The sequence below is a fragment of the Strigops habroptila genome, chromosome 3, assembly GCF_004027225.2.
Source record: "Strigops habroptila isolate Jane chromosome 3, bStrHab1.2.pri, whole genome shotgun sequence".
NCBI classification, from domain to species: Eukaryota; Metazoa; Chordata; class Aves; order Psittaciformes; family Psittacidae; genus Strigops; species Strigops habroptila.
In genome coordinates, this window is record NC_044279.2 from 33,000,545 (window position 1) to 33,015,839 (window position 15,295).

Here is a 15,295-nt window from a genome sequence, read left to right on the forward strand (position 1 = left end):
GATCACACTTTCATTTGGTAGTCTTGCTTTTTGAATGATGCATGTGCAGTAAACTTGCAGTATCACAATAGTAATAAGCCTGGAAAATAGGATCTGGGAGAAATAACTAAGGGCTCCCACACTGCTCTTATCTCCGCAACTACACAGCCACAGCTTGCGCTTGCAGTGAGGTGTGCACAGCAGGACTTGGTCGGAAGTGTGTGCTTTCAAATAGGCTAGTTGACCTGTGCCTTAGTTTCCCAGCTGAAATATTTACTGTATTTGCAATTGTGGAGGTATATGTCAAGTGACAAGTGTTATTCACTTAACGACAATGTAGACCTGTGGAGCAGTATTTAATTTCCAGTAATATGCCTGTAATACTGTAGAATTTACAGCCTTTTATCCAATTCCATAATGACCACAATTACATAAAAAACAAACAACCCTCCAGCCCTCCCTCCTGTGTAGGCTTTGTGATTAAAGCCCTCAGACTGGCCTGACTGTGAAAGCAGGAAGGCAAAGGAGGGGATGTGAGTCTTAAGTCTTAGAGTTTCCTGGGGAGCACTTCAGCCTGCTTGAGCTCAGGCTGGGTGACAACCTGTCGGAACCCAATCCCTCTAGGCTGTGAACAGGGCTTCCTCCTGCTTGTTGCTGGCACTGGCTGTGGTGTGCTGTTTCATGGTTCTCTGCTCCAGAAAAATCCTAGTTCCAATATACATTCAGACAAATAGTTTAACAGAAATAGGCTCCGTCCCCCTCAGTTCTGCATACCCGTGGAAATGTGGCTGATCATAAAGGCCATACAATGCCAAAAGTAGGACAGTCCGAAGAATAAGAGGTGTAAGATTTGAAGCTAGAGGTCCTATCTTGCTTTAAACCTATCACATGGTTGGAAAAATGAACAAATTTTTGGGCTTAGGCTGGTTGAAGCAACTTTGAGTCTGAAAACTGCCCGTATTTTCCCCTGCATCAACTGGTCTGATGAGGGAAACAGTCTCTCCCTTTAAAGCATGACAAAGAATAGGTGTCCTTAATGAATTAAAGTGGTTCTTAGCTGTGATTTGGCACCAAGCTGTTCTATGCCATTGCTAGGAGGAGAGGAGCAGAGCAGCAGGGAGGGTGGGGGAAGGCAGTCCTGCTCTGTTTGTGCCTGTTTGCTTTGTGCACTTGACAGGACTGTGGGTATAGGCAGTTTCCTCGTTGCACTGTTGTTCATGTGGATGTCTCATGTAACGACAGGGGAGAGAAAAACATTTCTTTAAACAAATGAAAATAAGGTTGTAAACCATAAAGCAAACAGCAGGGAGATTGGGGACAGATGTACTAACAAATCAGCAACAGCTGTGAAAATTACTTCTGATACATGTTTTGAACTTGATTAAAAAAATAATAATAAAGATTGGAGTTCATTTTCTTTCCAAACACCACAAATACCGATGTCTATGTCTGACACCCATCAAACATAAACAGAGTGGCACAATTCTCTGTGTAACCACATCAGGGTACTTCGGTGGGTATCTTTCCTCAGTGTGTGGAGGGATGGAGTTGTCAGGACTGGTGGTGCTCAGCAGTGCCCCTGCCCCAGCACCTGATGCCCCAAAGATACCAAGCAGCAAAAGGCATATGGGCAGGTGGGGCTGGCAGAAACTGTCCACATGCTTGTAGGCAATTTTTTTTGCAGTGGAGGAACCAGCTGTGTTAACATGGGGTTTCTTGATGCTGCCGGTTCTGTGTGCCTAATCCTAACTAGAAAAGCACTGCGTAGTTTTCACCAGGAAAGACTTCTCTCAGCAGAGTAAATGTGGGTGTCCAATTTTCAGACTGAAGGGAGTCACACTGTTACCCTAGGACTGCAGAGCACTTACTGCCTTGTCTTCAGCATGGCTATATTTGATTTTGCTATTTCTGAAGAAAAGTTTGTGTTTGCTAGGATTACTTGAGATTGCGCAAGAGTTTAAAGAGGAAAATATATTTTCCTGTTTTCTGCCAAAGAATAGGATTAAATTCTTGATTATAATGTTGGAAACAGTGAACAAAAGAAAGCACAACCTTGTGATATTCATCACACCCGTGCCTGTTGCTGGCATTAACTTTCTGTGAAACACGTCTCTGCCAGAGGTACTCTGCAGCCAGTGTAGCTTCTCTTACATTCAAGAAAGGGCCAAGTGTACTACTTTTGACGACCTCCACCCAAAAAAAAAGGTGCTAGATAAATCTCTTCTTTCTACATTAATTTATGGGACCATACCACAAGTTCTGATAGTCATCTGGGCAGGAGTGTTTCCCCTGCCCAGACCCCTATTTACCCTTTGCCTGAGGAAACTAGATCAGCTGCAGCTAGACTGTGATATTTGGTAGATGTTATGTTATGCTTTTCTGTTCTGGTGCCTTTTGGCTAGCTACCGTCTCATAGAGACAACATGTGATGCAGCAATACCTGCCATTGCTTACAGGAGAAATTTCCAGACATGGCAGATCTGAGGACTGAGAGCACATTTCCTGCACAGAGAAGGCCACCCCTAAACAGTCTTCTATAGCTAGAAGGGTGTTTCCAGAGCAGAGGTTTTTGTCAGGAACTGGAGCTAGCAGTGGTGGCAGTGCCATTTGAAAGGGTTCAGTGGTGCCTGTGCTCCAGGTACAATGTCCCACGCTGAACACATCAGCAGGTCTTGTTTTCTGAACACTATCATACTGTTTAGAGAGCAAAACCTACCAGCCGTTGCTCGAAGCCCTTGCCTGAGGCAAAGAGAAATCATGAGCTGGTCTGGCTGTGTGAACTGGAGGTGCTGGACCAGAGCTTAGTACTTCAGGTCCCCCAAACATGGGTAGTACTGAGGTACTGATGGGGGAAGTCCAGTGTGCTCTGCTGCCCACCTCTGCCCCACACGCTTGGGCTGCAGTGGGCAGCCTCTAGCATTTGGGCTTAGGCAAAGCAGGTTGGAGCTGTGCTGCTGTCCCTGTAGCTGCTTACACTGCTATGCCTGGAGCCAAGGTTGGCAAAAAGGTCTGGTAGGGTGAAATAAGATTGGTACTGAAGGTGCAGGAGATGCTTTAACAAAATACTTAGCACAATTTTTTCTGTATCTTGGCCTTGTTTTCTAGAACGTGAGGTTGTGTTAAATGTTTCATTAACATTTTCCTGTTTTCTGCAAAAAAGAAATACTGCTTTCACCTATAAACTAAAAAAATAACGGTAATATACCTGTTTTGAAGTAACTGCTGTTAATCTCTGACTCGTACTAACTTCCTCTTGGTAAAACAGCCTTAATGCCTGTCTGTATTTGCTTCTTGCTCAAATGCTATCATCTTCTGAGGTTGCAATGGATATGGTTGGAGCTTTGAAATTTTGAAATCTAGAAGTTTTCACTCTGTACTCACCGCCATTGTCATTGAGGCAGCCAGTCTGCAGAAGAAAGCAAAGCGTATTTTGCATTTTGTTGTGTCTGTCTGCTCTTCACATCTACACACAAGTCCAAACCCACACTTTAAAAGGGTTAGGATGCTTTTTGCAGAGATAATTTCAGTATTAGCTGGATTTTGCTGTGTTTTATCCTTAGAAATAAACATTAAAAAATTATAGGTTTTATTTCATGGGTTTTTAAAGTTTAAGACCAAGGGGGTAATGTCATCTCTGCATCTCAAACGCCCTGAAAACACACCTGCAAATCCAAGGAGCCACATGACTTCAGCTGGACTAAAACAGTCGGATTTTTCAGAATAGAAAAGGTCGGGAAAGCAGGGCTTGTTTAAGCTGGCAGAGGAGAAACTAAGGAAGGGCATGAGATCAAGCCATAGCTACTTGAAGGGTAGTTACAAAGATGACAGAGCCATACTCTCTCAGACAGCACAGACATGGGGCAGGAGCCACATACCAGAGCATGGGAGGTTCAGGCTGGACACTAGGAGAATGGTGCAACTTGGGAACGCGTTGCTCAGGGAGCAGAGGCTGCAGAGTCCCTGTCCTTGAAGGTTTTTGGGACTTTGCAAGACAAAGCCATGTCTGAGCTGTCCTGGTGTTCTTGGCAGCCCTGCTCTGTGGAGGAGGCTGGACCAGCTGTCCTCCACAGGTCACTTCTAGCCAGTGTTCTGATGAGTCTGTGAAACTGCCTAGTGCCACAGGCAGGAACACTAAGATACGAAAGATGCCCTCAAAACTAGTGATGGCAGGAATGCAACTAGGTGAGACATGGCCAGACATTAGGCAAACAACATTCCATGTGTCAAAAGCAAGTTAAAAAAAAAAGACTTAGTGAGGAATTCAATAGTCCATTCATTTCTTGAGGAGATTTGCTGGAGAAAGAGCAGCAGATTTTGCTTAAGAAATCTTTTAGTCTTCACACATACATTGTAAATACATAACTACCCACAACAGAGCACAAAGTGCTCTTTTAAATATTAATATTCTCGAATTTTTCAAAACAAACAGAATAGTTGGCAAATGCATTCAATTCTCTGTAGCAGAATAACTGGTGTGTTCTGAAAAAAAGGTTGCAACATCCTGTGTTTCCTTTCCAAAAAGAATTTCTTCTTATCCCCAAGTTTGTTCCAGTCTCTCTGGCAACAATGAGCTTCACAGGACAAGTATGAAAAGCTGCATTTACAACTAACTACAGTGAACTGACGAAGAGTTAAATGGCCTATTAAATAAAACTCACGTGATTCATTTTAAGAAATAGGATTCCTTATAATAAACATAAGTTTCAGAAACATGGCTATAATTTAAAATATCTTACTTGCTTCACTAGTGTTCTCTTTGACAGTGTGCACATCAAATGTGACTATAGATGGCACAGGATATTTAATTTGTGTCATTACCACATCTCTCTATTGAAATGATTCCTGCCAATGCAGTGTGTAAGTATTTATTGTTGCCCAATATTTTTAAGAAGGATGGAGAGAGAGTGGTTCAGGTTCATAACTCCTAGCAAAAGGCACTTCACTGCAGTGACTAAGGAGATAATTTGCCATAGGGTCTGTATAATCTCAGTGAAGGAAGAGACAGGAACATCTCAGCAAATGATTCATCCCACCTGGAAGGGGCTTATGGTCACCAGCCAGCTTAATTAATACATTTCAGTCAGGTGCTTAAAGGGTTATGGTATAAGTCTGGGAAGGGTACATGTGTAATTTATACTACTTAGAAGAAAGACTTACCATGCAAAATTTCCTTTGCCTTCTTTCTATTTGAATGATGTCAGGAATGGACAAAAACATCTTCTCTAGACTTTTACCCCAGGTCTTCTCTTCCACACCCTCGCATAAAAAAGATTACTTCAGTGGTGCCACCCCCCTCATTATTATCAGAACGCATTTGGGAACATCTTGCACTGTCAGGACAATTCCTGCCTTCAAGCGTTGTCTGAATGAAAGCAGGGACTTCCTGGAGATTTTCACCGCAAGCCTGTGTCTATTGTTTGCTCTGCAAGTGTCCACGTGTGCTAGAAAGAACATATTGTCCATGCCCTACATGGAACGAGACTGAGCAAACAAAGCTGGAAGGCAGAGGAATGATGAATTCACTCTGTAGTGAATAGCCACTGCTGGATAACATGCAATATAATACCATGGTTTCATAAGTTTTAAATATAATAGCTCACTGAGGAATATTGAGGTGTTAGATCACGTTAGCCTAGCCCCTTTCTACACTGATATCTGTAATAAGTCTTAATATCCCTGATTGTTTGGATCTAGATATTGCAGTTTATCCAATCTCTTTACACTGTGCCATTTACTAGGTGCAGAGAACTGCCCTTTCAGGTGACTAACAGAGTTCCTCTGATTTCTCATAGCCACTGCAATGTTCTGCCCAAGTGTGACTGATTTCAGGCTCTCAAATGTACCACTGGTTTGACACCTGTGACTTGGGCAGTAAGAGGTGCTGAGACTCAGGGGCCCTGGGAGCATCTAAAACTACACATTAGGCATGTCTTTGGGACCTCTGCCTCATTAAGATCTGGAAAACTTGTCAGGTTCAGATCTGCTAGGTGAAAAGGAGTTAAACCTAGTTTGATATTTTGGTCTCTATATTCGTTTGAGGAGGCTAATTTTTGCAGGAGCTGCAATGACCCCTGTATCCTGAACAATTCATCAGAAGTAGCCCAGCTCAGACCCAACCTGTCAGAACATTTCATCCAGGTAGTCCCCGTCTCTGCTGCAACCTCGTGGAGGCCTTTCAGCTGTGAGTAAGGAAAGGTTTCTAGCAGGATTACTTGCTAGGCTAGCCTGCTTGTGTCTCTCTTTTTCCTGGGGCTCAATGCCTGTGCCGTTTTATGATGACATGTGTGTCCACCAGGGCATATTTCCATGGTTGTCTACCATGAGATACGCTTCCAATCATACTGACTGGGGAGACCTCACCATTCACCATTTAATTGAGAACACATACATACGTTGTTGTTCATGTCTAATAAGCCAGAGAGTCCTATATTTGTTCAGTAGTGTACAGCTCTCAAATGCCTCCATATATGCCAGCATGAGGTGCTGGGACAAAAGACCTGTCCACCACTACTCCTCACCTCAGGGTCACAGAATAAAGACCTGGAAGAGATCTCATGAAACCATCTGGGTTATATTAGTTCAAGTGCAGCCAGCAGGTCAAAGGCAGGGAAGACATTATTCACCTCCAACAGGAAATTTTTAGTTTTGTCCTCCCTCAAAAGGATACAGCAAGATGCTGGTGAACTGCAAGGGGTACAAAGAGACGTTGAGGGAGCTGGGCTTGGTCAGCCCACAGAAAAGAATGCTAAGGAGAGATAACTGTTGGACTTGATGATCTTAAATGTCTTTCCCAACCTCGTAAATTCTATGATTCTATACTATTGCTGTCTACAACAACCTAATGGGGATATAAGAAAAGAAAGCCAGTCTCTCCTTGCAGGCAGAAAGGCACAGAACACAGTTGACCCACAGTAGGGTTAGCAATACCTGAATCCTTCCTGACTGAAACCACAAGCACAGCTGTAGCTCCCATGGTGGGCTAAGGAAAAGAGGTGGGCAAGGGGATAGGGCACTACTTTCATCAGACCACTGACCTAGCTGGAAAAAGTGGGCAAGCTCTGCCTAACAGACATTTGTCTAGTCTGTCCTTGGCTGTGTTTGTGTTAAACATTATTTAGCCGTTTGTATTTTGGTTGTTTTTACATTAGGAGTTAACAAGCTTCTATAAAACATGCAAAAAACCCCACTGATAACTCAGTTTCACCAGTAAACTTTAGGGTCCCATGACTACATTTCTGTTTATAAAAATAATAATGTGTTCATATAAACTAGATGCGATTAAAGTCAGGCTGTGAAAACAATCAGATCCCCCTTTCATTAGCAGACTCTGCAGGAGAGCAATAGGGTTATTTGTGCTGTCTGAGCAGTGTATAATACTTTGCAGCACTTAACAACATTGCTTAGACCCTGGGAACGGAGTCAGCTCTACAGAAGGAATCAGAATGAGGTACCGCTCTTACAAAGGTTTATATTTACATGAAGAGAAAAGCATGCCTTCGGAGAGCTATGGGTGTTAACAGCTTACAAGGGTTCTTGATTTATTAAAATGAATGAAAAAGAGGTGAAACCAATACATTCCTGGTCCAGTAGAGTGTGAGCCCAGCACCAGGGTGGCAGTCAGAGCTCACACCAATGCGTTAGGCACTGACACTTTCTCTGGGGAGGTCCCCAAGGTGCACAGAGCGCTGTCTGACATGACTACTGCCCAGGCAGGGCTGAGCAGCTCAGGCTCTGCAAAGTTTCTTTGCTGTTCAATTTGCCCAGTCTGTTCAAAATACACCAAGCATAAACCTACCAGTGTGAGACATGGCAGCCTAACAAAGCTTCAATTCATCTCTGCTGTGCTCTTAAGTGTTCCGTGAGTTCGAGTGACTTTGTGCATGGGCAGCGTCAATGCATGCCTGCCCAAAACACACCTTGTAGACAAAACACCTTTTAGACAAACTCACAGCAGCTCAGCATAAGATACCTTAATGCTCTTAGTGGATTTAATCCACTCTCTGCTCCCCAGTTCTCCATCTCCCAAACTGGGAATATAGTGCATGCCTATTTCACTTGGACATCACAGGGGTAAGTACAGTACATTCAAGGTTAAGCAGCATAGGAGCATGCAGGTCATCAAGGCAAACTGGCTGCCATTTATAAGGTATTTAATGAATGAATGAGACAGAAAAGCCACTTAAAACCAGACAAGATGCAAAAAAAATTAAAAAGATTAAAAATATACTCTATGTGAAAGATTCTTCTGTTGAAACTTCATCTTTAGAAAAGCTTTGTCTCTGTCAGTTCCACATATTTCTCCTGATATTGTCCCTTACCCCATGGTACTGACTTTTCGTTATGCTTTATAGTTTCTAAATAAAATAAAATAAAATAAAATAAAATAAAATAAAATAAAAATCACCAGATGACTTCTACCAATGATTCATGTTATTGTTATTGCTTGTAATTATAATTTGTCATATGAGACAATGCCTAGTCGTGCATTTTTCCTCTTTTAAAAGAGAAATCTGGCTTAGCTCTGAAAGCTTTGAATTCTGTTTATTATACTAGCTGAAACATGTTTATTACTCTGTCATGTTTTTATATCCCTTCTGCTACCTTGTGCAAAACATACTTTTGCTCTGACCAAACTGTGAAAATTCTGCAAGGTTTTGTCCTCTCTGATCAAGCCATTGATCTCCCGAGTTCAACAGCCTCACGTGACGGAAGCCAGTATCTGACCCAGCAGATTGTCCTCCACGTCTCAGTACCACACCTAATACTGAGAGGTACTCCATAAGGAAGATGCCTTCATGAATTCTGATCCTAATTCATGAGATTTCCTGAATTTTAAGCTCTATTCTTTCCCTAAAATATGTGAGTTAGAAATGGTCATGTACTGCCTGTCTGTATGGCTGTTAGTGTAACAGCATTTAATCAAGAGGAGAAGCTGCAGCAGACATATGTAACAGGTAAAAATAACAGTGATAAACCAATAGTAATGCCAAACCTGTTTTCATGTTGCAGCTGCAATGGATTTGTGCAGGAACCTTGGCCAAGAGGCTTTCCAGGCACTGAACTGAGCCTTTTGGACCCTTGAGCCATGCTGACTCCACAGCTTGATGGCAAGGAGTCTGCCAAGCAACTTTCTGAACACTAATAGCAATCAAAGAAAGTCACCTTATGGGAACTCAGTCACCGTTGATATCTCCTTAATTGTGGACTGTATCTGAAAGACTAAAAAGCTCTACCTTTTGGACCTAGCATCTATAAATGTGAACGTTCCCTCCTGAATTCTGCCATTGGATTTAATGAATTACATTACCTTCCCCTTTGGTAAACAATGGGATGTTGCTAGAAACACACTAGAGGTTCGTTGTGACATGAAAACCTCCCAGACAGTTTGCTTGGTTTGCAGTGATGTCAGTATTTATTGTGACTGTCACAGAACCAGAAAGATTATACAGACATGGTCAGGACGTTGTACTTGCAGTTCCTACAGGATTACATACAGCACTCTCCCTCCACTTTTGAACCCAGGATATAAAGAATATTGCATCAGAACTGGTGCCAATGAGACAGGTTTTCCAAACAGTCCAAACACTGTTGGGAAAAGAAGGCAACCAGTGACTGACATATCTGGGCTCCTGCTTCTTGTCCCACAGACCCCAGCTGGGTTTGAACCCTGGAGGAGCAGTGCTAAGGCTATAGCCCCAAAACTCCCTTCAGTCAACATAAGAAAATGCTAATGCTTAAAGAGGCAGTGCCAACTCCCACTGACCCAATCACTGTTTTTGCTCTCCTTGCTTTCCCAGTGACTGCAAATAGTCATAAATACGCATGGGAGGAAAAAAAATGGGGGGAGGGGGCTAGTTTTAAACCAGAGCATTGCGCTGTTCCCACTCACCATGTGGCTGCACGAACATCTGGCAGAAAGTAGAGAAATGTAAATGGCAGTAACGAGGCAGATGACTGAAAGGTAAGGCAGGACTGCTTATTCCAGTTTAAACTGATTGTGGAGCTAGTGAGTAACCCACAGCACTTGAAAAACGTTCCCTCAAGGCTAATGAGGAGCCGGGGCTGGGTGTGCAAAAGGGGGAGGCAGACCTCCCTGGTCCATTACATCCGGATTAGGCAGATAAGATGAAACCAGTTTTGTGACTCAGAGAAAATGCCATTAGAAATGTTTAAGCTAGTCTAAAGATAGCTAAAGCACCCTGCACTTACAAAGTGCTTCACATTATCCATGATGACATCCAAAATCAAGTACTGATAATTTCTAATGAAACATAACCTAGTCAAGTTGCTCTTTTCAATCAAAAGTTATCTCATTTTTTTAAATGAAAATTACTTGCTTCATAAAAAATTTTTATGTTTTAGAAAATTATATTGAGAATAATGTTTCTTAATAATGACTCTTATAACAGCATTACTTTAAACAATTAAATCAATTAGTTCAATAAAATTCTTCAACTGAACTGTGATATTTTGGCACTGTGATTGATTGAGTTTACTGTTTTTCCAATTAATGAAAGACTGGGTCCTTTAGCAATTACACTCTGCTACTCCACAGCAAGAACATTTTCCATTACTCATCCCCCACTGCTATCAAAGGGCCTTTATTGCTGGCTTTTCATTCTCTCTTTAATAATAAATTAACAGAGTTACTCACAATCCTTGCTGGTAGAACTCTTGGAGAAAAATTAATTTTGAATTTTATCCATGTTAAAACTTCATCGACATCAGCAAATCCAAGAAGTAACACTACTAGACACTGAAGCTTCATGCCAGCCACAACCACCTAATGGTTTTGGCTTAATTTTAAAAATTGTAGCCGTGCCTGTTCAGGAACAAGTAAAAGTCAGTGTCAAAAAGTGAGATAGAAAAGTAACTGTTTATCACAAAATAGCATAAAGAATCTTTTCATAGCCCAAGTAATCAAGCTTCTGTCAAGATGAGATAATTGTCAATCAAGCTCTCAATTCAAACACAGCTGCTAAAAATCAGACAGATGAAGCCAGACACTTCATTGCAGTTTGAGCACCTAACTCAGAAGCAAGTACAGAGTCTTGGCAGTAGCTGAGACCCTGGTGTAACTCTGTACAGTTGTAAAAGCACTCAGAAAAGAAGTCCAAATTGGAGAGTTTTGTCTTTCTGAAGCTGAAAACGAATGTATTTCCCATGCTGGTTAAAATGGTACTTTATGAGAAAAAACTGTTAGTATATTAGCTCTAAAAATAAAAAAAAATAAAAAAAAATATTAAAGATAAAGTGTTATTGACTTCTAATAGGCAATTAGTATTTCTTTCAGTCAAATCCTATCAGTAAAAGCTTTTTCCTGGTTTAGCAGACTGAATGAACAGCAGAGTATGAGCACACTGCAGTGAGCAGCGACCGTTCCTGCAAAGGTTCATGCTTCTTCACTTTGTTCATGCCCATTGAAAGTAAGAGAAATTACATATACAAGTACTGTTAAAAGAGAGCTGTATTAATATCTATATTTTGTCACCATTAGTTTCCATGTCTTTTTTTTCCATGGTTTTTTTTTTTTTCCAAATGTTAAAAAGTGTTTAGCATAAGTTTTGTCACTTAATTTGCTTGAATCTGCTAAGTACAGTTTGAGCTAAAATCTGGAAATCAACAATTCTCATAGGAAATTAGCATTTTACTTTTGCGTGCTGCACATTCATATACCACTACTGTTTATTATGCCATTGTGTAATTCTACACAAATATTGATTAGTAATTTCGTAAATTTGAAAACCACAATTCCCAGGTGATGACCATGACCCTAGAAAAAGTCTAGAGAAAACAACCTCATTACGAGACGTACCTTGCAATAGATGTTTATTTAACTGGAAACCTGCAAGAGCAACTGCCCAGTGCAACAGTACATATTTGCTTCTGAATCCTTTCTCAAAGGCAGTATTTGAACATGTTGATGAACTGAACTGGATTTCTCCCCACCTCCATTCCAGCAAAACAAGGAGACTCAGAAGATAAAGTTTGTTTTGTTATTGCAAGTACTGCTATATGGTAAGTGAGAAATATACTTTCTGTAGTCGCATTTAAATATGAAAGTGTAGAACTTCCATATTCTTGTACAGATGCAATGTCTGTGTGTACTTCTCAGTGACATTTTTATTTGCAAATTGATATATTACTATTTCTAGAAGTGTTTGTGTGTAGAGCTCTTTCTTGTCCATATTTGGCTTGATATTAAAGATCTGACTGCTCTAGCTTCACCACTTTGGCAAGAGGGAAACAAAAATTACTGTATAGAGAATATCAGTCTAATTCAAGATATATGACTTGTTTTAGATCTGGTTCTGACCCACGTTAAACAGTGAACAACTGAGGATGATTCCAAGGGTTTTATGATGAGCAGCTGGCCTAGCTATCACTAAATTTTATGGAGCATCCTGAACTGCAGCGGTGATAACAGAGATTTTCAATTGCCCCTGGCTAAGTTCAATGTTTTGACCTAGAAGGGAAAGCAACACCTAACTTTAATTAGCTGAAGGAATTTCTCAGAGTGCTCCTTCTCCCTTGGAGGTGTTTCTGCAACCATTCTAGCTCAAAAAAAAAAAAAAAATGGAATTGGGAGTGACAAAAGGCAGGTCATCAGTGGACCATGGCTGAGGTGCCCTTCTCCTTCACCACTGGCCAACAATGTAAGTTGTCAGAAAGGACCTGATCCGATGTCCCTTCTACTTCTGCATGAAGTTGGTCACATGCATTTCTGCATGTGACCAACTTCACTCTTGCATGGAGGAAGATCTGAACTAATTTAACTGTACACTAAGTGCCACAAAACCAAACTTTCTTGGAGCAGGAAAAATGTTTTCCATAGTAAAATAGAAACAAAAAAGCAAAAGATGTGTCGTGCTTTTAAGATGTGCGAGTTCTGTGACACCTCTTCCAAACAGAACTGAAAATGTCCATCAGCCACTTACTCTTTCATTTGCTTTGTGTTTTCACTTACATTGGTGTCTGAATGCAATAAACCATAAAGCAGAAATGTGGGCTGAATCCTGAGCTACTTATTCAGGCTAAACTCTTCTTACTGGCAAAGGAAGATCTGTCTGACTAACCTTATCCCCTATGTTTTTCACTGTAAAAGGAAAAAAATACTAAAAAATCATATTCCTGCAGCATCCAGAAATTTTGCTCCTCTCAGTTTCAATAATCACAACATTACTCACTAATCTGGTTTGAAAGCAGAAGGGTAAACTCATGCTTCCTAACAAGACTTGTAGTGGGCTTGAGGAGCAAAGGTTTGTTGCTTAAATATCAACCTTTGTTTTCATAGTGGAATTTTCTGACTCTTGTTAACTTACCTTGTCTTTTATCCTCCTCTTCAATGTCTTTAACACTAATTTCCGAAATATGACTTTAAAATTTTCAGATCTAATTGCTGGATTAATTAAAGAAAAAAGAAGAAAAGGAGCTATATTAGGAATCAGAAGTGCTCTGTAAATTAAGGTCATAAATTGCTAGATAAACAGGAAGCTGTTATGCTTTTTGTTGCAATGTTACAAATTTTTTTTTACTTAGAAGCAAACTTTATCTTGATGCAAAATGGGATAACTCTACCATATTTAATAGTGTATAAAGAAATTGTCCATAGTGGTTATGAAATCCAAATCATCAAGACTTGATGGTAATCTACACTACTACTTGCAACACTCACCAGTGGTAGTGACATATGACAAGTTTTTCAAGTCCTAAAAGTGTGATAATAACTTCCTCCCTATTTCACAATAATTTTATGAAATTCAGCTAATGCGGACATCTGACCTTACTGTAATATTCTTAAACATTCTTAATGTTTTTCTTAAGAACATGAATTTTTTATTACTTCCTTCAAACTCTGAACTCTTTAGCTATCATATGGTCTGGCATCTGATATTTTACATGAGGATGGGCCTTCCATAATCTGAAAGTGAAATTCAAAATATTGACAAGATGATGAATCTTCCCCTTCTTTGAACTTTACACACTCGGATAATACTATTGATTTTTTAGTGATTAAAATTATCATACCATGGTTCCGGATTTTTGCTTTCTGGTGCTTATAGTTTACATCAACAGACTAAAATCATGTCAAATTATGCACCAAGGATATCTGTTGCATGACTTTCAAGATCTGGAATCTGTGGCTCACTGGTGGTTCATAAGAATTTTGGTAAAGGTGTAACACACAAGATCATATTTTCAGATTTACCTGATAAGTTTTTTATCATAAAAATAAAGAAGGTAACAGCAAGAAGTCTTAGCCAGCAGCAAATGTCACTAAGAGCCAGATTTATCACAAGACAAAAGCAATGAAAATGTACAGTTAACTTCAAAACAATCCATTGTGCTACAGATAAGTTGTACATACAATAAATGGTATCACACTAGTACAACTTTTTAAGCATGGACCAAGATTTTTTCCATCTCTTTTAATATGTTCTTTTAATCCACACATCTGTCATCTCAAAGTTACATACTTCGAATGCATTCTGGTTGGTACTGTCTATAGGGAGATCAGACAAGTGTCAACTGTTTCAACATGTAGACACTGACCTCCTAAGGGATGGAGGGAGGCTGTTCTTAGCACATCACCCTAGTGAATCTCACCATTTTCTGCTGCTTTTTTCAAGATAGTTCAGCTGCTACTTGCTGAGATCCATATGTTTGAAAAACTCTTGTGTGTCTCATGAATGAGATTGACAGAGCTGCGATGCTTTACCCTGCTGGTATTACATAAGTATTCACCTTCGGGGACTGAAAAATGTTTGCTAATGAAGACCCTTAAATGCAGAACTTAGCGTTCTCTTTCCAGTCTTCTTTGCTCCAGTTTTTTCTGTATAAGTGAAGTGATAGAAAGAGAAAGAAAGAATATGCCAACTTGCTGTTTTAGAAGGATTTACTTGCACCTTCATGTGTATGACTGGAGACAACTGGTGTGGAAAATATGCGTATAGGATCTTAATGGGAAAAAAAAGACATATTACTACTCCTTCATGGTGATAATTCTTTTGAACAGTGAATAGGTTGGTACTTTAGTCATATTCTAGTCATAGGTAGGTGCCACAAGACATTCAGAATTCATTATGTTCTATTATTCCTTTGTTTATGTTACTGGAAGCTATTTTCTAAAATCTTCAGTGTTGCTGCTTTTGACTCTAATCCTTCAATGTCCGATGCTGTCTTGCATTTGGAAAGAAGGCCTTAGAGCAGAAGATTGAAAGTGCATGATCCATTTCTCATCTTCTAGTGCTGTAATACTTGATTCTTTGGAGCTTGAGGTCTATCCTACCATATGGTGCTGCAGAAACTGAGCACC